This window comes from Chelonoidis abingdonii, chromosome 3 (assembly GCF_003597395.2).
Source record: "Chelonoidis abingdonii isolate Lonesome George chromosome 3, CheloAbing_2.0, whole genome shotgun sequence".
Taxonomy (NCBI): Eukaryota; Metazoa; Chordata; order Testudines; family Testudinidae; genus Chelonoidis; species Chelonoidis abingdonii.
In genome coordinates, this window is record NC_133771.1 from 192,926,191 (window position 1) to 192,950,615 (window position 24,425).

Below are 24,425 nucleotides of genomic sequence, written 5' to 3' on the forward strand. Positions count from 1 at the left end.
GTTGAAGACAAAATGGAAGGTCACCAGGGGTTTAAATAGACTTTCTCTTGTGGATGGAGACCCCCTCCTCACTCCTATCCAAAGTCCAGCCTCAAGATGGAGTTCTGGAGTCACTTGGGCAAGTCACATGTCCATGCATGAACTCAGTCTTTACAGGCAAAGCCATTGTCCAATAGTATCTTATATGTCTCAGGAAGACTTAGTGGATTGGAGCATTCCAAGATGCATTGTGCCCCAAATGCCTCCTGATCGGGTACATAATCTTGGAATTCCTTCCTAAAGAAGCTGACCAAATGCCTCACAAAGCTTAGTTAGAAATCAAGCAAGTATACATACTTTGAGCGCCACGAATGGTGCCTGCATACAAACTAGGATGAATATAAACCTTTACCTAGATATGTTTACATGGTATATATAGCAAATCCTATTCCGTTATATCAACAGACTTTATAAGCACCTCCCTCATAAAGCCTTATGGGTACACTGTCACAGATTTATATAAGGGCATAAGTATTCTCGTCTTATTCTCTGTCCTCTTTTGAATGATTCCTGCCATCCTGTTTTGCTTTTTTGACTGCACTGCACACTGCATGGACGTCTTCAGCGAACTATCACGATGACTCCAAGATCTCTTCCTGATTAGTTGTAGCTAAGTTGCCCCCCATCGTATTGTGTATAATATAGTTGAGGGTTATTTTTTCTTAACATTATTAGTTGAAGACGAAAATGGAAGGTCACCAGGGGTTTACATAGACTTTCTCTTGGTGGATGGAGACCCCCCTTCCTCACTCCTATTCCAAAGTCCAGCCTGCAAGATGGAGTTCTGGGTCACTTGGGCAAGTCACATGTCATGCATGAACTCAGTCTTTAGCAGGCAAAGCCATTGTCCAATAGTATCTTAATGTCTCAGGAAGATTGTGGATTGAGAGCCATTCCAGATGCATTGTCCCCAATGCTCCTGATCGGGTACATAATCTTGGAATTCTTCCTAAAGACAGCTACCAAATTGCCTCACAAAGCTTAGTTGAAATCAAGCAAGTATACATACTTTTGAGCGCCACGAATGGTGCTGCATACAAACTAGGATGAAATAAACCTTTACCTAGATTATGTGTACATGGTATATATAGCAAATCCTATTCCTGTATATCATACAGACTTAATAGCACCTCCCTCATAAAGCCTTATGGGGTACACTGTCACAGATTTAATAAGGGCATAAGTATTCTCCGTCCTTATCTCTGTTCCTCTTTTGGAATGATTCTGCCATCCTGTTTGCTTTTTTGACTGCACTGCACACTGCATGGACGTTTCACGAACGCATCCACGATGACTCAAGATCTCTTCCTGATAGTTGTGCTGTTTAGCCCCCCATCGGATTTGTGTAATAATATAGTTGGGGTTAATTTTTTCTTAACATTATTACATTGGGAGCTGGGCATCTGAGTGCTAAAGACAAGCAAACTTCTGTGAACTGTTTTCAGGTAAACCTGCAGCTTTGGGGCAAGTAATTCAGACCTTGGGTCTGTGTTGGAGCAGACGGGAGTGTCTGGCTCAGCAAGATAGGGTGCTGGAGTCCTGAGCTGGCAGGGAAAATAGGAACAGGGGTAGTCTTGGCACATTAGGCAGCAGATCCCAGTGGGGTTTCTGTGATCCAACCCAGTCACAGTGGCGTAGTCAGCAGGATCTGTGCACACCTGATTGCTTTAAGATTCTGGTAGTGATTTTAAGTGAGTTTTAAGTGTGGTGGCTGAAGAACAGACAAAGTTGTTACTGGTTTGTTATTTTCTGTTTGCTTATTTTGGGTAAGGGAAGTAGGGACAGAAAAGGAAGCAAAATAAGTAAGAAGGAAGATCAGAAGAAGCTAAAACTGCACAGGGTGCAAACTGCCCAGAAAAGCTGAACACTGGGCACTGTGAAAGTCTCTGTTAACTAAGAATCCCCTGAGCTGAGTGCATCCCAATTTCAATGAAATTCAAGGGGGTGTGGCCCAGCAGAAGAAAGCGGGAAAATGACTACCAGCAAAGCAGCTAACTAACTAGAGCTGGCTAGACTGGAAGCAACAGAGAAAGAAAATGAACATAAGAGACGGACAGAACTAAGACAATTAGAAATTCATGCAGAAAAAGCCAAGGAGGAAACTGCCCACAAGAGGGCTATGGAGGCCCAGAAATATGAACGGGCTGTTATGGAGTTGAAGAGACAAAATTCTCCACCTCCTGGCTTCAATTCCCCAAAAATCCACAAATGGGAGCTACTGTGTCCACAGTATGACGAGTCTAGCGATACTACCGAGTATTTCATCACCTTTGAGAGACTGTGCACCCTCCATGCCATCCCTGAAGATCAGAAGATGACCATGCTGATAGCAAAATTGACTGGCAAAGCTCTGGACATATTCAATAAGATGCCTATTGATGATGCTTCAAACTATGGTAAATTTGAGGAACTGGTTTTGAAACAATTTCAGGTTACACCTGAAACCTACAGGGTTAAATTCAGGAGTCTTAAGAGGGGACCTGGATTAAATAATGTAGTTTATTCCAATGAAATGAGAGATTTGGTAGATAAATGGGTGCAGGGGAAAGGCATTACAAGCTTTGAAGGGATGTGTGATCTGGTTACTCAGAAACAATTCCTGAGTATGTAGAGTGATGATGTAAAACAGTATGTGTGGTACAAAAAGGTAAATACAGTAGGTGAATTAGCTGGGTATGCAGACTCTTATGAGCAAGCACAAGCTGTAATCAAACATAAACTACTGGCAGAGGGGCATACAGTTGGGGGAAAGCAGAATCACCGTTTTACCCCTGGAAAAAAGAGAGGCTGGGAAGTCACCTCCCCATTCCCCTGGTACTCATCCCAAATTTCCTGTGCATGCAGAGAAGCCCAAAAGGTGCTATCATTGTAAGTCCACTGAGCACCTGAGGAATAAGTGCCCCTTGCTGAGTGGAAACAGGCAACAAGTAACACATGAAGCCGCACCTTCTCAGAGCCAGGCTGTTGCTTCTTTCCACACAGGATTTGTAAAGCTTGCTTCCACACAACCAAGCAATGAGCATATGCATGCTGTTAAAATTAATGGTGAAGTTCTTCTGGGATTAAGGGACACGGGTGCTGAGATTTCTGTGATCAGGAGGGACCTGATCCAGGAGAAGTATTTGTCGCCAGGTAAAATGGCAGAATTAGAGCTGGTAGAGGGTTTCAAATTCCTTGCACCTTTAGCTAAAGTACACATGCAAACTCTGGATTTGCAGGCTGAACTTAACTGTTGCAAAGGTGGCACACAATTTTGCACCGTTTCTACTGGGGAATGATTTCTTTAATGTGGCAGAATCTGTCCCAGGGTTGGTTAGCAATGAGAAGGAATCTTGTGCTAAAAGCCCCGGAGGGGGTGTGAAGTCACATGGACTCCTGGGGGAATGGGAGGGAGTCTCTTAGACTTCTCTGCAGCAGTAAAGGATGAAGCTTCAGGGACAGGGCTGGTTGTAGCCAGTTCCTGTAACCCCAGGGCTCAAGGGAAGTTCCAGAGGGAGGGGCTGGACAAAGCCAGCTCCTGTCCCGTAATTATGTCCCTGGGGGAGGGGGATGTAGCACCTTGTAGCAGGGGGGCCACCCGGGCTGCTGACTGCCAGGAAGTTGCAGATCAACAGGGGGCAGGGCCAGCCCTGGGGTGCACGGAGACGTGTGTCTCAAAGGTGGAAGTTGGGGTCCTGGTGACCACTGTGGTGGAAACAGACCTCAAGATATCTGTAGCTGAAAGCAAACTCAACCTGAGTGAAAAGTGGGGAATTTTGCTGGCCAGTGAAGAGTCTGCCATAGCTGGTAGCTGTGAACCCACAGCTGGAACAGGGTCACCTTCCCTTTCAGGGGACACAAGAGTGTCTCGCCCAGAGAGGGAAGCCCAGAGGGAAGGTGGGGGGAGCAGAGAGTCCACCCACCTTTTGTAGGCAGGGACTTTCCCAAGAGGAGGGTGAAAAGTCTGCATTTAAAATGCCAGCCCCATCTCCTGTGGATCAGATTTTAAGGGAAACCTGGGGGTCAGGTCTCCTGGAGGGGGGGGCTGTCCATCCAGCTGACCTGTTGGGAACAGAAAGTGGGGTGCCCAAAGTGGCCCAGAGTACCCCACTGAAAGACGTTGTTCTTGCTATGCTTGTAAGAGATAAAACTCTCTCTCCAAGACGAGGGTGGAGGGGAAATCTCTGCATGGGAGGAACTTCACAAGGGAGTGGGGTCCAGCCCACAGAAATTCCAGAGGGAGGGGCCAAGGGAAGGCATGGTTGTAGAACACCCTTTCCCGGCCAAAAATCCAAACACATGCCTGAACTAGAAGTCTTCCCCAAAGAGGCAGAAGAATCTGCATCAGAGAGTCTACCAAAAGGCACAAAGAACTCGGAAAATGCAATAGATGCTAAACAAGTCAAACTGAGTAAACGAAGCCTATCCACCACAGACTTGCTGTTAACCTTGTGTCTTTTGCTAATTCACCTCTGGGATAAAACAAAGGAGTTCACACTAGTGGTAAACCCTTTAAAGATGTGGGACATACCTGATCTGTGGAAAAAGCTGTTGTACATGCTAGGGATGGTGACAAGACACCCCCACCAGCATGGTACTTTTCAGCCCATAACTGTAAAAAGCAGCAAAAGGCCCATGCTGCTGTGCAGAAGGGGAAACTGAGGCACACCACCTCATGGCATTGGTGGCTAAATGCCGAGACACCTCCATTTTAATAGATACTGCTGTCTGCATTTTGTTAGCAATACTACACCCCAACCTTTTTTCAGGCATCTGGCGACCAAAAACCCCAAAATGGGCTAGAACCCCTAGAAATGACATCATATGGTTTCAAGGTACTGAAAAGAAGTGTAACCAAAAACAAACAGAAATTTTACAGGTACTGCCTCTGCCATGGACAGTGTCCAAGTCTCTGGCAGTAAGTTCGGGGGAGGGCTTTACGGGGTACACTGTCACAAAATCCATGGGACACCCACATCTTGAATGCTGTGTACAGATGTGGTCTCCTCATCTCAAAAAAGATATACTGGCATTAGAAAAGGTTCAGAGAAGGGCAAACTAAAATTAGGGGTTTGGAATGGGTCCCATATGAGGAGAGATTAAAGAGGCTAGAACTTTTCAGCTTGGAAAAGAGGAGACTAAGGGGGGATATGATAGAGGTATATAAAATCATGAGTGGTGTGGCACAAGAAAGTGAATAAAGGAAAGTTATTTCTTGTTCCCATAATATAAGAATGAGGGGCCACCAAATGAAATTAATGGGCAGCAGGTTTAAAACAAATAAAAGGAAGTTCTTCTTCACATAGTCAACCTGTGGAACTCCTTGCCTGAGGAGTTTGTGAAGGCTAGGACTACATCAGGGTTTAAAAGAGAACTGGATAAATTCATGGAAGTTAAGTCCATTAATGGCTATTAGGGTGAGGGAATGGTGTCCCTAGCCTCTGTTTGTCAGAGGGTGGAGATGGATGGCAGAAGAGAGATCACTTGATCATTACCTGTTAGATTCACTCCCTCTGGGACACCTGGCATTGGTCACTGTTGGTAGACAGGATACTGGGCTGGATGGACCTTTGGTCTGACCCAGAATGGTCATTCTTATGTTCTTATTTAATTAAGCATGCATGAATACAGTTTCTTGCAGTATCTTCATCACACTGAATTCTTGAATCATATTTTGTACCTAATTCCATGTGTAGCATGCTAAAAACATATCTCAAAACAATCTCCATACACTTTTCTAAGGAATTGTACTGTATATGGTATATCTTAAAACAAACTCTGAAGTTAGTCTAAAATAAACAGATCATACTGTCTGTCATCTAGGACTACTTATTTTTTGACTCAAGATATGAATCTATTTGTATTTTCACAATTTTAAATGCAACCCAACATATAATATATAGGACCACATGTTTCTGACAGTTTAATAATTTAAAGAAGTCTAAGATTTTCAGTATACTCCTATGCCTAGAGGAAATGTATTTACAAATTAAATTCAAATACAGTGCAAAATGTTAAATATTCAGAGCCTTCATTGTCGTTCTAATCGTATGCTTCAACTAAAGACTAGAGAGGATTGTACTAAATTATATGGAACATACTGGTGTTCACTGTTTAGGCTATCTATTACCTGCCAATCAAACTAATAACAGTAATTTTTTCACTAATTTTCTTGGTGCAGCTGTTTACAGAATATCCTGGGCGGGCACATTTCAATAGATACATAATAATACAGACATCAGAAAATGAGAGCCACATCTTTTGTTCTACAGTCCTCATGAAGACTAAAATGTAGTAGGAGAGGGGATTTCTGAATGAATCAGCCAGAAAGTTCAGCCAGTTTAGATAATCTGGTCAAGAGAGGCCTGTAAAAGCTGATCAGTGATCTCATAAATGTGACTTACACTACCTTCAACTCTTAATTAATCTTCTCTGTCTCCTCTCTCCACTAAGCACGTTGGGCTAAATCCTTGGGTGCACTGTTTCTATGCTATATGTAAGTCGCTTGGTGCACATGGAGTTGCTGTATCCCCCTAAATTACACAGCCCTAATCCTGGGTTTTATCTGCACACATTTTACTCTGGCATAAAAACATTACGCCAGGTGGAGGTCAGAGCCGCCCACTGGCCAGAGCTTCACCATCTCCATTTATGTTTAGAAATTTGGAAGGGACAGAAATATTTTCATAGAAAAATCGTGTGTCCGTCATGGAGATTGATTTTTCTATGTACTAGGACTAGGTAAAGGAAGGGAAGAGCTTCCCTTTACTTATGGGGCCATCACTGGGGAAGGGGGAGCAAAATTTGGCAATCATTCACTGGTGTGGGGAGATAGCTAGTTGATATAAACCTCCCTCACCGCTCTCCCTACATGCCCACGCAATCTATACCCAAAACATGCCAACTAATCCCTAACAGCTTTCTTCTAAATTAGTGCACCTGCCGCTCAGATCAGATTCCTTACATCTAGGCTCATGCTTGTGCTTACAGCAGGAGGGGTGTTTTAGTGGAGTTTGGGGCAAATCTGATCTCTGTGAGCTGGGATAGGAGGGGATAGTTAAAAAGAGGATGAGCATTGGGACAAAGAAGGGCACCTGGCACTGGCCACTGTTGGAAGACAGGATACTGGGCTACATGGACCTTTGGTCTGACCCAGTATGGCCCCCTCTTATGTTCTTACGTTCTCAACCTGTAAGGAAAACAGGGAGATAGTGGAGTGGTTAGGGGTTACACTGGCAAGCTTTTCCACCCACCCGCCCACTGTATATCTGAATAAAAGATAAATAAAAATACTGTGGACTATTATGTTCCACCTGGATTGCTGCCTCACTTTGTGTCTCACCACAACCAATAGAAAGTTGTTCTTTTAACCACTGGAGTTGGATTGTGCTGGAAATGAGGACCTCTGGCGACAGCATTGTCTACTAGCAAAAAGGAAAAAAACAGTTACCTACCTCTCATAAGTGTTTTTCTTCAAGATGTGTTGCTCATGTCCATTCCAATAGGTGTTTACGTGCCACGTGCACGACTGTCGGAAAGTTTTTCCCCTAGCGGTACCTGTTGAGTCGACTGCGGAGACCCCAGAAGTGGTGCCTTCATGGTGTTGTATATAGATCCATACTGACCCATCGCCTGCTCAGTTCCTTCTTGCCAGAATACACCGACAGAGGCGAGGCAGGTGGGATTTGGAATGGACATGAGCAACACATCTTGAAGAAAAAACGGTTACCCACCTTTTAGTAACTGTTGTTCTTCGAGATGTGTTGTTCATGTCCATTCAAAGTAGGTGTGTGCATACCGCGTGCATGCCAGCCGGAAGATTTTCCCCTAGCAGCATCCATAGGGTCAGTCCTGGAGCCCTATAAAGGGGTCCGCCGACCCTCCATCCCCTCAGTTCCTTCTTGCCAGCACTCCGACAGAGGGGCAAGGAGGGTGGGTATTGGAATGAATATGAACAACACATCTCGAACAACAACAGTTACTAAAAGGTGGGTAACCATTTTTTCTTCTTCAAGTGGTTGTTCATGTCCATTCAAAGTAGGTGATTCACAAGCCTAACCTTAGGTGGTGGGGTCGGAGGTCACTGTCGACTGGAGTACTGCACGACCTAAGGCGGCATCATCCCTAGCCTGGTGCGTAATGGCATAGTGCGACGTGAACATTTGGATGGAGGACCACGTGGCAGCTCTACAAATCTCCTGAGTCGGGATCTGAGCCAGGAACGCCACAGAGGAGGCCTGTGCCCTAGTGGAGTGGGCCATAACCAGAGGAATAGGAGGTTTTGCTATACGATAGCATTCCCGTATGCAGGCCGCGATCCATGAAAAGATCAGCTGAGAGGAGACCAGGAGCCCCTTCATTCTATCTGTCACCACGATGAAGAGCTGGGTTGACCGTCTAAACAGCTTTCTCCGTTCAATATAAAAGGCTAGAGCCCCGCGGACATCCAGTGAATGCAGCCTCCGCTCCTTACCGGAAGAGTGTGGCTTTGGATAAAACACTGGTAGGAAGTTATCTTGTCCCATGTGGAATTGGGAGACAACCTTGGGGAGGAAAGCCGGGTGAGGTCTAAGTTGGACCTTGTCCTTCTAGAAGACAGTGTACGGGGGTTCGGATGTCAGCGCCCTGAGCTTTGATACCCTCCTGGCCGAGGTGATTACTACGAGGAAAGTGACTTTGTATGACAGATACAGCAGGGAGCCTGAAGCCAGGGGTTCGAAGGGAGGCCCTGTGACGGCAGAGAGGACCAGGTTGAGGTCCCAGGTAGGAGCTGGTTGATGGACATGAGGAAACAGCCTGTCCATGCCCTTGAGGAAATGACCAACCAGCGGGTTTGCGAACATCGAGGTGCCCCTCTCCCCCGGCTGGAAAGCCGAGATGGCCACTAAGTGAACTCAAACCGAGGAGAGGGAAAGGCCCAGCTGTCTCAGGTGGAGCAAATAGTATAAGATAATGGAAATCAGGGCCCGCAACGGCTCCTACCCTCGCCGACCAGACCAGATGGAGAAGCGTTTCCATTTGGCCAGGTAAGTGGCCCTGGTAGAAGGTTTTCTACTACTGTGCAGCACCCGTCTGACCTGTTGGGAGCATTGCATCTCCACTGGGTTCAACCATTGAGCATCCAGGCTGTGAGGTGGAGTGATTGCATGTTCAGGTGGCGGAGGCAGCCCTGGTCCTGCGTGATCAGGTCCAGCAGCAGGGGCAGCATCAGGGGTGCCCGGGTGGATATGTGGAGGAGCGACGTGTACCAAAGTTGGCGCGGCCATGCCAGTGCTATCAAGATTACATGGGTGTGATCCCTGCAGATCTTGAGAATTACCCTGTGTGTCAAGGGAATCGCAGGAAAGGCGTAGAGCAGCCCTTGCCTCCAGGACAGGAGGAAGGCTTCCGACACAGACCCCAGACTGTGGCCCCGGAGGGAGCAGAACTGCCGAACTTTCTGTTTTCCTTTGAAGCAAACAGGTCTATCTGGGGACAACCCCAGAGCTGGAAGATTGAGCGCACTACGTCCCGATGAAGGGACCACTTGCGACCTCGGAAAGAGCAGCTGAGGGCATCCGCCAGGCCGTTCTGTTCCCCCGGAAGGTAGAACGCCATCAGGTGGGTAGCATTCTGAATGCAAAAGTCCCACAGTATAAGGGCTTCCCTGCACAGGGGAGAGGAGCGTGCACCCCCGTTTGTTGATACAGAAGACCGCTGATGTGTTATCTGTGAGGACTGAGACACATCTGCCGGCCAGGTGGGATTGGAAGGTAAGACAAGCCAGGCGTACAGCTCTCAGATCCCTGACGTTGATATGTAGCCTGAAGTCCTCCTGCGACCACAAGCCCTGTGTCCTGAGATCCCCCATGTGCACTCCTCATCCCCGATCCAAGACATCTGTCACCAGCAAGAGGGCGGGTTGAGGGGTGGTGAAGGGGACACCCATGCACACCTTCTGTGGGTCGAGCCACCATCGTAGAGAGCTCAGCACCACCTGGGGAAGAGTCATCACTGAGTTCAGGGGATCCCTGGCCAGGTGGTACTGTCGCCAACCAGGACTGTAGTGGGCGAAGCCGGAGTCTGGCATGGCTCACCACATAGGTGCATGCCGCCATGTGGCCCAACAGCTTGAGACAGTCCCGTGCCGTGGTAGTTGGGGCGCGGTGCAGACCGAGGATGAGCTTGGACATTGATCGAAACCTAGACTCCGGAAGATATGCTCTGGCATGGGTCAAGTCCAGAACCACCTCTATAAATTCTATCTCTTGGGTAGGAGACAGGGTGGACTTAGCCTCGTTTAAGAGGAGGCCGAGCTCGAGTAAGGTCCGCCTGATGAAAAGCATCTGAGCTTCCACCTGCTCCTTGGTGCGTCCCTTATAAGCCAATCGTCCAAGTAGAGGAATACCTGGATGCCCCGCGTGCACAGAAAGGCCGCCACGACTGCCATGCACTTTGTGAAGACCCTTGGTGCCACTGACAGGCCAAATGGGAGTACTGTGAACTGCAGATGGGCATCGGCCACGACAAACCTGAGGTACTGACGGTGTCGGGGGATTATGGCAATATGGAAATATGAGTCCTTTAAGTAGAGGGCGGCATATCAATCTCCTGGATCCAAGGAGGGAATGATCAAAGACAGGGAGACCATGGGGAACTTAAGCTTTTTCACAAACTTGTTCAGCCGCTGCAAGTCCAGGATGGGTCTGAGGCCCCCTTTTGCCTTCGGTATTAGAAAATATCGGTAATAGAAGCCTCTGCCCCTTAGCTCCTGAGGAACTTCCTCCACCGTCTGTGCTGTGAGGAGGGACCGCACTTCCTGAATTAGAAGTTGCTCGTGAGAGGGGTCCCTGAAGAGGGACGGGGAGGGGGGCTGGTGGGGCGGGAGAGAGGAGAACTGGATCCAATAACCCCTCTCTACCATGCGAAGCACCCAACTGTCTGACGTGATTCGGGACAAGGCATGGTAGAAGGGGGATAGACATGATCCAAAGGTAGGGATAGAAGGATCCGGAGTCCTGATCGGTAGGCCATCTTCAACTGTACCATCAAATAAGGGGCCTAGGCCCCGATGATGGTCTCGGTTGGCCAGATGCCTGGCCAGAGGGGTGGCGTTGGTGGTGCCTCCTGCCATTCCTTCCCCATCTGCGCCCAATCTCTGGATGATTCTGAGGCTAAGGGCGCGGGGCCGCTTGCGGTCTAAACTGCCTCGTTGGGTTGCTGGGGTATGCAGGCCCAGCAAGCGAAGCGTAGCCCTCGAGTCCTTTAGCTTATGTCGACGCTTGTCCGTTTTGTCCGAGAACAGCGTCTGCCCTTCGAAGGGGAGGTCTTGGATAGCCTGCTGGACCTCATAAGGAAGGCCTGAGACCTGGAGCCAGGCTCCCCGCCTCATGACCAGGCCTGTTGCCATGGAGCATGAGGCCGAGTCCGCTGCATCCAGGGCAGCCTGAAGGGAGGCTCGGGAGATCAGCTTTCTGTCTTTCACCAAGGCTGAAAACTCTGCCCTCGAGTCCTGGGCTCGGTAAACTTTGACATGGCTGAACATGTGTTATGACCATATCGGCTTACGACAGCCTGTTCGTTGGCTATTCGTAGTTGAAGGCCTGCCGTGGAGTACATCTTTCTACCAAAGAGGTCGAGCCTTTTGGCGTCCCTCTTCTTTGGCGTTGACCCTTGAAACCCCTGATGCTTCCTTTGGTTGTCCGCGCCCACCACCAGGGAGTCCAAGGAAGAGTGCGCGTACAAATGTTCATGCCCCTTAGAGTGTACAAAATAACGCCTCTCTGTTTTTTTGGCAATAGGGGCCAAAGAGGCTGGCGTTTGCCATAAGGTGCAGGACGTATCCTCTATGGTCTTGATCAATGGTAGGGCCACCCTGGATGGTCCTGAGGGAGCCAGAATGTCCACTACCGGATCTATGTCCACCTCAATTTCTTCAGCCTGGATTGCGAGGCTCTGAGCCGCTCACCTGAGCAGTTGCTGAAGGATCCCAGTGTCCTCCAAGGCCAGTGCCGTGGCCTTGCCTGCAACTGCCTCCTCCGGTGAAGAAGAGAAGGAAATCACTTGAATGGGCCCGTCCTCCAGCGCTTCCAGCTCTTCGGGGTCTGATGGCACATGGTACCGAGGTTGCGGGACTGGTGCCGGTTCCAAATGCAGCACCGCGACCGGTACCGGGGCGCCAATGAACGGCTTCGCGTGTCTGGAGGCACCTGCTGATCTCGAACCATGGTCGCCGCCTATGCCCGGCTAGGGGGTGCTGAACTTAGATGCGGCACACCCCTGCCCGGCGACGGTGCCGGTGGAGGAGGTAACTGCGCCGGGGCCGTAGATGCCGAGGAACCCGAGGCTGACCTGGAGGTAGGCCCAGGGGGTCCAAAACAGCCACTGGGAGGGCGGTTGCCATTGCTGCTGCCACTGTGGTGGGTACCGCTGGTGGCTCACTCCAGAAGCCGACCGGCTGGAGTGGTAGGAATCCGCCTCTGAGTCTGACGTCTCTGAATAAGAGGACCTGGCGGGAGCGGCACCCGTCGTCACCAGAGAGCGGCGCTGAAGCGGCGGAGAGCTGTCTCTCGGGTCTAGTGCCCCCTGGGAGGCGCGGGGCGGAGAGGGAGGCGACATCGTGGCCGGCTTGCCCCTTCACTGTACTGGGGGACGGGCTATGGTCAGCAACTCCCTGCCACGATGCGGGGAGGCCGGTACTGGGAGACTCAGCAAGTCTGAGGCCGCCTCGAATGCCTCCAGCTTCGAGAGGAGACTCACATCTCTGCTAAGGTGCGGGGATGTTGGTCGCTCCGAACTCGACAGCCCTCTCTCCGGCGCGGGAGTTGACGGAGCAGCCGGGGCTGTAGCCCAGCCTGTCCGCTTGTACCGGTGGACGGCGTCGGCCTATGGAGGTCCTGGCGGGGTGATCGCTCCCTCACCGGCCTCTTCTTCTTAGCGGGCACCTGAGAGGGCGAGCGGTGTCGCACTGAGGCTGACTTCCTATGACCCGACTCCCTCTGGTACCTGGTTTTGGAGGATTTGGGCTGGGCCCTAAGTCCTAATGCCAGTGCCGGGGCGCCCCGCACCGACAATGATGTCCTCGCACTGCATCGACTGGCTGCGGGTCCAAAGGTGGCCGCAAGGCAGCCTCCATCAGAAGAACTCTAAGTCTTTGAGCTCTGTCTTTAGAGTTCTGGGATGGAAGCCCCTGCAAATAGTGCCCCGGTCCCTTTGCTGGCTCTCCCCGAGGCACCTCAAACAAGCAGAGTGCGGGTCACTCTTTGGCATGAACTTTCCACAGTCCTTGCAGAGTTTAAAGCCGGGAGACCCGGGTATGCCCCGGCGGGGCGACAAGAAGGTGCGGGAGACCCCCCAACAGTTAAGAACTATGTACAACTGATCTAGACAGACTAACTATATACACGGACTATATACACGACGATGGGACATTGCTAAACTTGCTATCAGCAAGCGAAGTTCCAGCTAGCCGTCACCGGCGGTAAGAAGGAACTGAGGGGGTGGAGGGTTGGTGGGCCCCTTTATAGGGTGCCAAAGTAGTGCCAGTCCAGGGGGCACCAGGACCGACCCTACGGATGCTGCTAGAGGAAAATCTTCCAGCTGGCATGCACGCGGGGCGCACACACCTACTTTGAACAGACATGAGCAACACATCTCGAAGAACAACAGTTACAAGAGGTAGGTAGGTAACCATTTTTTCTTCTTCCAGTGATTGCTCATGTGCATTCATGTGCATTTCTTCTTCAAGTGATTGCTCAGGTGACTCCCAAGCAATTTCCCAGGAGAAGGGGTTGGAGTTCACCTTGTTGCTGAATGCAACACTGCCCTGCCAAAGGTTGCATCGTCCCTTGCCCGTTGGGTGATGGTGTAGTGTGACGTGAAGGTGTGGATGGAAGACCACCTTGCTGCCTTGCACATGTCCTGGATAGGGACCTGTGCAAGGAATGTTGCAGACAAAGCCTGCGCTCTTGTGTAGTGCACTGTCAGCAGGGGGGGCTGGAGTTTTAGCTAGGTCATAGCACATTCTGATGCAGGATGTGATCCATGATGAAATGCGCTTGGACAAGATGGAAAGCCCCTTCATGCTCTCTACGATTGCAATAAAGAGCTGTGGTGACTTACGAAATGGCTTTATGCACTCAATTTGGAATGGAGCATTCACTCTCTGTTACTGTCATGTGGCTTAGGAAAGAACACAGATAAAAATATGTCCTGGTTCACATGAGAGAATCTTTGGTAGAAATGCAGGGTGAGGGTGTGTCATAAACAGATAGCTAAGGGTTAATGTTTCTTTTACCTGCCAAGGAAAGGTCAGCATTCGTCACCCATGCGGGGGTGTATGAATTTAATGTACTTCCTTTCGGCCTACAAAATGCACCCGCCACCTTCCAGAGGCTGGTAGATGGTCTACTAACAGGACTGGGAGAATATGCAGTTGCCTACCTCGATGATGTGGCCATTTTTTCAGACTCCTGGCCCGAACACCTAGTACAGCCTGGAAAAGGTCTTTGAGCGTATCAGGCAGGCCGGACTAACTGTTAAGGCCAAAAAGTGTCAAATCGACCAAACAGGTGACTTACCTGGGACACGCAGCGGCCGAGGAACCATAAACCCCTACAGGCCAAGGTGGAGGCTATCCAAAAGTGGCCTGTCCCAAAGTCAAAGAAACAGGTTCCAATCTTCTTAGGCTTGGCCGGGTACTACAGGCGGTTTGTACACACTACAGCCAAATCGCTGCACCACTGACTGACCTGACCAAAAAGACCCAGCCAAATACAGTTAAATGGACTGATGAGTGTCAGGAGGCCTTTACCCAACTTAAGGCGACGCTCACGTCTGACCCTGTGCTAGGGCCCAGACTTTGACAAACCATTCTACTAACCACCAATGCATCTGAGCGTGGTATAGGAGCAGTTCTCATGCAGGAGACCGGATCACAACTTCCATCCTGTCGTGTTTCTCAGCAAGAAACTGTCTGAGAGGGAAAGTCACTGGTCAGTCAGTGAAAGGAATGCTATGCATTGTGTCGCCCTGGAAAAGCACACCCATACGTTTGGGGACGGCAGTTCCAGCTACAACTGACCACGCTGCGCTAAAGTGGCTTCATACCGCCAAGGGGAACAACAAGAAACTTCTTCGTTGGAGTTTAGCTCTCCAAGATTTTGATTTTGAAAATTCAACACATTTCAGGGGCTTCTAACAAAGTAGCTGATGGCACTCTCTCCATGAGAGTTTCCAGAATATACTGGTTAAAATTGTCCTTAAATGTAGAAGTCTTGTAGTTTACATACTTAGTAGTATATGTAAAGTGCATGTGTTGTATTAATCTGTTTATGCAAAGTTCTAGGAGAAATCACCGCCAGTGAAGTTTCCCACTGTCTGTGATTTGGGGGCGTGTCATAAACAGATAGCTAAGGTTAATGTTTCTTTTCCCTGTAAAGGGTTAACAAAGGAACCAGACCCTGACCAGAGGACCAATCAGGAAACTGGATTTTTCAAAGCTCAGGGAGGGAATTTTTGGGTGTGTGTCTTTTGTCTGTCATCTGTGCTCTCTTGGCTCTGAGAGAGGATCTCTCTACCTTCAGGCTTTTCTGTTCTTCTGTTTCCAAGTTGTGAGTACAAAGTAGAAAAACAATACGCTTATATTGTTTTTTTTGTGTGTGTTTACATGTGTGTAGTTGCTGGAATGTTTTAAATTGTATTTCTTTTTGGATAAGGCTGTTTATTCATGTTTTCTTTTAAGCCAATCCCTGTAATTGTCACCTGTGAATACAAAGACCATTTTTATGTCTTTTTCTTTTCTTTTATATAAAGCTTTCTTTTAAGAACCTGTTGTTTTTTCCTAAGTGGGCGACTCAAGGGGAATTGAGTCCTGAGACTTCACAGGGAATTGGTGAAGGGAAAAAGGAGAGGGGAAGGAAATTGTCCTCTCTGTTTTATAATTCCAAAAGTTTAAGTCAGTAATCTTCCAGGGTACCACGGAGGGGAAGCTGGGAGGTGGTAAAGAGGATGAGAAGGGAAGTGGTTATCTTCCCTTTGTGTGAGACTAGGACACTTTGGAGTCTTGGGGTCCCCCACGGAAGGTTTTTGGGAGACCAGAGTGAGGCAGGCACTAAAATTCCTGTCTGGTGGCAGCGATATCAGATCTAAGCTGGTAATTAAGCTTGGAGGTTTCATGCTAGCATCTTATATTCTGAACTCTAAGGTTCAGATCTGAGTAGGAACGCTATAACAGGGTGTAGCTGCAGCTTGTCTTTATAAAAGACCACATAGGGAGGCTCAGATGTCAGTACTCTGAGCTCAGAGACCCTTCTGGCCAAGGTTATGGCCACCAGAAAGGCCACCTTCGAGGAAAGGTAGCACAGAGGGCAGGTTGCCATGGCCTCAGAAGGGGGCCTGATGAGCATGGATAGGACTAGGTTGAGGTCCCACTGGGGAATGGGCTGTCGCACCTGGGGATAAAGCCTGTCCAAACCCTTGAGAAACTGGCCCACCATGGGATTTCCGAAGACTGATCTACCTGCTGCTCCCCGGTGGAAGGCCGAAATGGCAGCCAGGCATACTTTGATAGATGATATTGTCAACCCCTGCTGCTTGAGGTACAGTAGGTAGTCCAAAACAAGGAGAATTGATGCTTGCTGCAGAGGGCTGCCCATTTGCAGAGACCAGATGGAAAACCACTTCCACTTTGCCAAGTATGTGGCACGAGTGGAGGGTTTCCTACTTCCCAGCAAAACTTCCCTAACTGAGTGTGAACACTAAAGCTTGAGCGGGTTCAATCATGGAGTTTCAATGCCATGAGATGGGGGGGGGACTCCAGGTTGGAGTGTTGTAGATGGCCATAGTCCTGTGTGATAAAGGACGGGGACACAAGAAGGGCTACTGGTCGGTCCACTGAGAGGTTCAACAGCATGGTAAACCAGTGCTGGCGGGGCCACGCTGGTGCTATGAGGATCAAGGAAGCCCTGTCCCGGTGAGCCTTAAGGAGGACTTGTGTATGAGAGGGAAGGGCGGGAACGTAAAGCAGGTGACTCGTCCATGAAAGGTGAAAGGTGTCCGCAATGGAGTCTGGGCTCTGGTTCAGAAACAGGCAGAATCACTGATACTTCCTGCTGCTCCACATCGCAAACAGGTCTATGTGAGGAAAGCCCCAGGTCTATGTGAGGAAATCGAGAGTGGAATGTCCACGATGACGGATCATTCATGACCATGAAACAAGCAGTGGAGATAGTCGGCTAGCTCGTTTTGCGCTCCTGAAAGGTACGTCACCTCTAGGTGTATTGAGTGGGCGATGCAAAAGTCCCACAGTCCGAGGGCTTCCTGGCACAGGGGAAAGGAGCGAGCACCACCCTGTTATTTTATATATAACATTGCTGGGGTGTTGTCCATCAGCACCGACACACATGCGCCCTGAAGACGGGCTTGGAACACTAGGCATGCCAGACAAACCACCCTCATCTCCCTTACACTGAAGTGCAGCGATAGTTCTGCATAGGATCATAGGTCTTGGGTTCTGATATTTCCCAGGTGTGCTCCCCAACCGAGCATCAAAGCGTCTGTAACCAGTGATAGCTTAAGTTGAGGATTAGGAAAGGGTACTCCCGCACAGACAACTTGTGGCTCCAGCCACCAGCAGAGAGACTCGCGAATGCAAGGGAGGGAGGGTGATTAATCTGTCCAGTGGGTCCCTGATTGGCCTGTGCACCTGCTCCAACCAGGCCTGGAGAGGCTGAAGGCGCAATCTGGTGTGCTGGACCATGTATGTGCAGGCCATCATATGCCCAGGCCACCATATCCCCCAACAGTTTCACGCAATTTCTGGCCATCATCGTGGGGAATCATCATCATTGATAATGTCTCCGAGTGCTTGGAAGCGTGGCTTGGGAACACCCTGGCTTGCATGGAGTCCAAGAGACCTCCTATGAATTCTATTCTCTGTGTTGGGGCTAGTGTAGATTTGGGCATGTTCAATATGACGCCCAGCCTGAGGAAGGTGGCCTGAGCCAGAGACACATGCTTCACAGCCTGTGCTCGCAACTTGGCCTTGATGAGCCAGTCATCCAAGTACGGGAAAACTTGCCCTCACATTTGCGCAAGAAAGCTGCCACGACCGCCATACACTTCGTGAATACCCGGGGGGGCCGCCGAAAGCCCAAATGGGAGCACCCTGAACTGGTAGTGCTGGCCACTGACCATAAAGTGAAGAAATCGTTTATGGGCCGGGATAATGGAGATATGAAAGTACGCATCTTTCAAGTCGAGGGCAGAGTACCAGTCTCCTAGATCCAGGGAAGGAATGATGGAGGCCAGGGAGACCACTTCATTTTCCTTATGAATGTGCTGAAGTCTTGCAGATCCAGGATAGGCCAGAGCCCACCCTTGGCTTTGGGGATGAGGAAATAGTGGGAATAAAACCCCTTGTCTCTGAACTCCTGAGGGACCTCCTCTATTGCCCCTATAGTGAGAAGCAATAGCACCTCCTGCAGAAGGAGTTGTTCGTGAGAAGGGTCCCTGAAGAAAGATGGGGAAGGAGGGTGGGAGGGAACAGAACTGGAAAGAATATCCCACATACACTATGCTGAGGACTCAGCAATCTGATGTGATCTGGGACCAAGCATGGTAGAAGTGGGACAGTTGATTCACAAAGAGTGGGTAAGGATCCAAGCTTGGTACAGGTGCTCCATCCTTGGTTGCATCTTCAAAAGTTTGGCTTTGGGCCAGGGGCTGTTTTGAAGAACCCTGGCCTTGGCCTGAGGAGGACAACAACAGGCGTCTCCTATTATTCCTGCTTCATCTCCTGGACGAGTCTCACCTCAGGGGCCCAGAATAGAAGTGGGATGGGACCTGAGGCTTAAATGGTTTTCTTTGGGGTGCAGTGTGTGGATCCCCAAAGACTTTAGAGTCGCCCACGAGTCCTTAAGACCGTGCAAGCAAGAGTCCGTATTTTGGGCAAACAAGCCTGATCTGTCAAAGGGCAGGTCCTGGATAGTGTTCTGGACCTCCAGTGGTATACCCAACACTTGCAGCCACGTATTGCATCTCATGTAAGGGTAGTGGCCATAGTCCAAGCTGCTAAGTCTAACACAGCCTGGAGGGAGGTTCTTGAGACCACCCTGCCCTCCTCTAGAAGCACATTAAACTCCTTGCACAAGTCAGTTGGGAGCAATTCCTGAAACTATGTTAATGTGCTCCAGGCATTGAAAGCATAGTGGCTGAGTACTGCTAGTTGGTTGCTGGTTGGCCACTCATAGACTCATAGACTTTAAGGTCAAAAGGGACCACTAACCTCAGCACCAAGAGGGACATCCACACCCGAACAAACCCCTAACCTATGTTCTGAGTTATTGAAATCCTCAAATGTGGTTTGAAGACCTCAAGCTGCAGAGATCCTCCAGCAAGTGACCTGTGCCACATGCTGCACAGGAAGGCGAAAACCTCCAGGGCCTCTGCCAATCTGCCCTGGAGGAAATTCTTTCCCAACCCAATATGGCAATCAGTTAAAACCTGAGCATGTGGGCAAGACTCACCAGCCAGCACCCAGGAAAGAATTCTCTGTAGTAACTCAGATCCACCCTATCTAATATCCATCACAGAACACTCGGCATACTTACCTGCTGATAATCAAAGATCAATTGCCAAATTAATTGCCAAAATTAGGCTATCCCATCCTACCATCCCTCTATAAATATTCAAGCTTAGTCTTAAAACCAGATATGTCTTTTGCCCCCACTACTCCCCTTGGAAGGATGTTCCAGAACTTCATCGTCTAATGGTTAGAAACTTAGTTAATTTCAAGTCTAAACTTCCTAGTGTCCAGTTTATCTCCATGTTCTTGTGTCCACTCGAGCTGGAGCCCATGGTCAAGCAGACCTTTAGCCAAAAAGATCCAGCTTCTCAGCGTCCTGTAACTTTGGAGCAGGACTTGGCTGCCCCTGCCACTCCTTGTGATTTGCCGCATGACCCAGCTGAGTTCCCAGTTGTGGGTGGATGAAAAGGTGTTCATACCCTTTATGCAGCACAAAGTAACATCTCTCCATCATTTTAGCGGTGGGTGTTACGAGGCTGGAATCTGCCAGAACACCACAGTAGTGTACTGGATCACACTCATCGGGCAAGCCACTCTAGATGGACCCTCTGGGGCAAGGATGTCCACCATCGGGTCTGACTCCGCTGTGACCTTCTCCGCTTGGAGGTTTAGGACCACACTAGTAAGAAGGTCTAGGCGTTCCTATTGTCATCATCGGTAGGGCGGTGTGGTGGCCGCCACTGCCTCGTCCAGCAAAGAGGAACATAAGAACACAAGACGGCGTACCGGGTCAGACCAAAGGTCCATCTAGCCCAATATCTGTCTACAACAGTGGCCAATGCCAGGTGCCTCAGAGGGAGTACCTAACAGGCAATGATCAAGTGATCACTCTCCTGCCATCCGCTCCATCCTCCGACGAACAGGAGGCAGGGACACATTCCTTACCCATCCTGGTAATAGCCATTTATGGACTTCACCACCATGATTTATCCAGTTTCTTTTTAAACTCTGTTATAGTCCTAGCCTTCACAACCTCCAGGTAAGGAGTTCACAGGTTGACTGTGGGCTGCGTGAAGAAGAACTTCTTTTATTTGTTTCAAATCTGTGCCTATTAATTTCATTTGATGACCCCTAGTTCTGGTTTTATGGGAACAAATAAATAACTTTTTCTTATCCACTTTCTCCACACCACTCATGATTTTATATACCGCTATCATATCCCCCCTTAATCTCTTCTTTCCAAATGAAGAGTCCTAGCCTCTTTAACTTTTCCTCATATGGGATCCTCTCCAACCCCTAATCATTTTAGTTGCCTTTTTCTGAACCTTTTCTAGTGCAGTATATTTTTTTTGAGATGAGGGAACCACATCTGTACACAGTATTCAAGTGTGGGCTTACCATGGATTATTATAAGGGCAATAATATATTCTCAGTCTATTCTCTATCCCCTTTTTAATGATTCAATATCCTGGTTGCTTTTTTGACCGCCTCTGCACACTGCATGGACATCTTCAGAGAACTGGTCCACGATGACTCCAAGATCTTTTTCCTGACTCGCTGTAGCTAAATTAGCCCCATCATATTGTATGTATAGTTTGGGTTATTTTTCCAATGTGCATTACTTTACATTATCCACATTAAATTTCATTTGCCATTTTGTTGCCCATCGCTTAGTTTTGGGAGATCTTTTTGGAGTTCTTCACAGTCTGCTTTCGTCTTAACTATCTTGAGCAGTTTAGTATCAGAGGGGTAGCCATGTTAGTCTGGATGTGTAAAAGCAGTAAAGAATCCTGTGGCACCTTATAGACTAACAGACGTTTTGGAGCATTAATTATATATTTAATACTTACGTTACAAGAAGAACTGTATTATAGTGCAATATAATTCGTGACAAAGGTTATAAATAAATCATTAAAAATGAGTGGCTAAAAATTGCATCCCACTTCAGGAGTCATCTAAAATAATGTTTCTCAGAGTTGAAAAATAAATACGATTGACAAAATTCTCTTTACACATTTTAAATCTGGAATTTTACCAAGTGCTTGCTGCTGCATTCTCAATATAAAGTCGTATTTAATTGTCTATTTGGGTACTTGTTTTCAGCCTGAATCAGGTATAAGACTGAAATTGGTCCCTTTTCAAAAGCTGAAACTTTTTCTGCAATAGAACTCTCTTCTTGGGAGTCCTGAAGCTGCTCCTTTCTGTTGCTTGTCTCATCACTACAGTTTTCAGATTCTTCCGAAACGACAGTTAACTTGTCAAAGGAGTGATCCTCTTCTGGTGAACGTGGTGAAAGAAACTGCAAACTGCAGGAAGCGTTGCTCAAAAACTCCTTCAGATGTTGTGGAAAAGAATACGTAGGGCAGAAGACATATCTAGCCTGTCGATATATATATGAAAAGATAAAGAAACAGGCATGAACTGATACTAGAACAACCAACATTGATACTAGAAGAACAGTGAGAATTATTCACGCTGGAGTTACACCATTAGCAGTTGTCATATCACAGAACTCTTCACTCAGTTTTCCTGTTTTGTTCCATTCAGGAATAACTGCTTGAACTTGAAGACAATATATTGTCCAAGGGTCCAAACCAGATAATATTTCTGAGTTATATTTAGAATCTGTGGTTATAACCTCTTCACTATTGCCTTTTTTCCAGTATAGCACCCTGTAAACCCAAGAGCCATAATATTTATTTAAAGGCCACACATGCGACTCTTGTACAGCGAGAGGGCCTGTGAAATCTACATGCAAAGATCCGGATTCAGATTTCACTTTTACATCAGGTGGTCCAACAATTGTGTCATCGAGTGGCTTAAAGATGATGTTCACCCAGTCTGATTTTTCGTTCTCTGATTCAGCCCTGACTCATAAGGTGTATTCTCCATATACAGGCAGAGAAGAGAAGTCACACTCCGTGATGACAATGTTCATTGAGCAGTTTAGTATCATCTGCAAACTTTGCCACCTCACTGTTAACCCCTTTCTCCAGATCATTTATAAATAAATTGAATAGGATTGGTCCTAGGACTGACCCTTGGGGAACAACACTAGTTACCCTCTCCATTCTGAGAATTTACCATTAATTCCTACCCTTTGTTCTCGAGGAGGCCCATGGGACTGGGTCTTCCTGCCCTTCTGGCTCCCTAGAGCCTGAGTCAGGTGCGTCAGTCCCCCTCGTGGCTGGAGGTGGCTCCAGTACAACTTGTGGTGCTGATTTGGGTGCTGCGCCTGAGTATGGAGGCCCAGAATCCTCATCCTGAGCCGGGTCCTCTGGAGCCCTGGGAGGTGTGATGTCACACTGATGTTGCCGAGGGGGAGCACACGGTGTGAATGCCATTGATATGGTCCTGAAGCCCTGACCCTGATGATGGGCCCAAGTAATCCAAAAGGGCCATTGTACTGGGCCCTGCCACTGGTGTGGCCAGGATACTGCTGGTACCGACGAGTCCACTACTTTGCTGTGCCAGGACTGCAAGCAGTACTGACTGCGTCGGGAGACAAAAGACTCAGCCTCTGACTCGGAAGAGTACTCTGAGCTCAGCCACGGGGAAGACAAGCCCGACAGTGCCGGGGAGCTGTACTGGGGTGATGGGGAGTGGTGCTGAAACATCATGGGCTTGCCCTGATAATGAATGGGGGGTCAGTGCTGCCATCGGTGCCATGAAGGGTGCTGGAAATGGTGCCACATGCGTCGTCATCATAGATGCTGTTGTAGGTACCGCTGACAATGCTTGAACTTGAGCCTGCGTCTACATCGGTGCTGGAGCTCACATCTCCAGGACCGAGGATTGTGCTATCATGGAAATAAGGTCACACGCTGCCTTGTAGTTACCCGGCATGGAGGCAGGGTCAAGCTCATCCTCCAACTCCTCCCGAGTCAGGGAGTCCACCAATACTGGACTCGACAGACCTCCAGTTGGGGCAGGAGTCAATGGAGTCAGGTCTTGAGAGCCAGGCCGTGTGTGTCCTGCCGCAGGATGCATCCCACTGGAATTCCCTTGCAGCTTCTTAACGGGAGGGGGGAGGGCGGGAGGGCCCCGACTGCCTTCTTTTTCTTATGTGGCACTCGGGACTGTGAGTGGTACTGCCTGCTAGAGTTGGCCTTATGAGTCAGGAAACAGTGCTGATGCTCCTTGGAGAAGTCTTTCCTCGGTGCCAGGGCATTCCACACTGAGGCCTGGATGTTGCGCACCCATGATGCCAGTGCTGTTTCCGGTACCAGCTGACGGCGGAGGGCTGACTCCATCAGGAGGAGCTTTAAACAATAGTCCTGCTCTCTTTTAGTCCTGGGTCTAAAGCTCCTGAAAATTGGGCACTTGTCTGTCCGATGACCTTCTAGGCACTTAAGACAAGGAGTATGGGGATCGCCTTTAGGTATAGGTTTTGCACACCTCTCACATGCCTTAAACCCTGAGGCATGCCCTGGTGCCTGGGGAAAACTAGCCCGCCCTCCCCAAAGTAAGCTTAACTAACTATAAACTACTATACAACTACTGTTACTACAACTCAAACTATTTACAAATAAGAAAAGGGAACCACTAGGTAGCCACTTGCAAATGCAAGAGACTGAGCTGCTCCAACGACCATCACTGACAGTAAGAAGGAACTGAGCAGGCAGCATGTTGGCAGGGACCTATATACACTGCCATGATGGCATCACTCCAGTGGTCTTCACAGCTGACCTGACGGGTACCGCTAGAGGAAAAACCTTCTGACGATCATACACACCTATTGAAATGCATATAAGCAATCACTCGAAGAAGAACAATCTTTTTTAAAGTCCTGACCTGCTCAGAGCCCACAGCTCTCTGCTTCACCCTGCCTTTTCCCTACCGCCTGAATTATTGAGGCAAATATATTCCCACACAAGATTACATCTATAAAAAGACACATTTA

General features: G+C 48.7%; 1 protein-coding gene and 1 pseudogene across 9 annotated transcripts in view; both read right to left on the reverse strand.

The window, feature by feature from the left end:
• The window catches only part of CCDC88A (coiled-coil domain containing 88A), a 341,661-nt gene that overhangs the window by 170,024 nt on the left and 147,212 nt on the right, over positions 1–24,425 (reverse strand). The gene's annotated exons all lie outside the window — the stretch shown is intronic.
• On the reverse strand, positions 21,394–22,460 carry LOC142046507 (interleukin-10 receptor subunit beta-like; annotated as a pseudogene).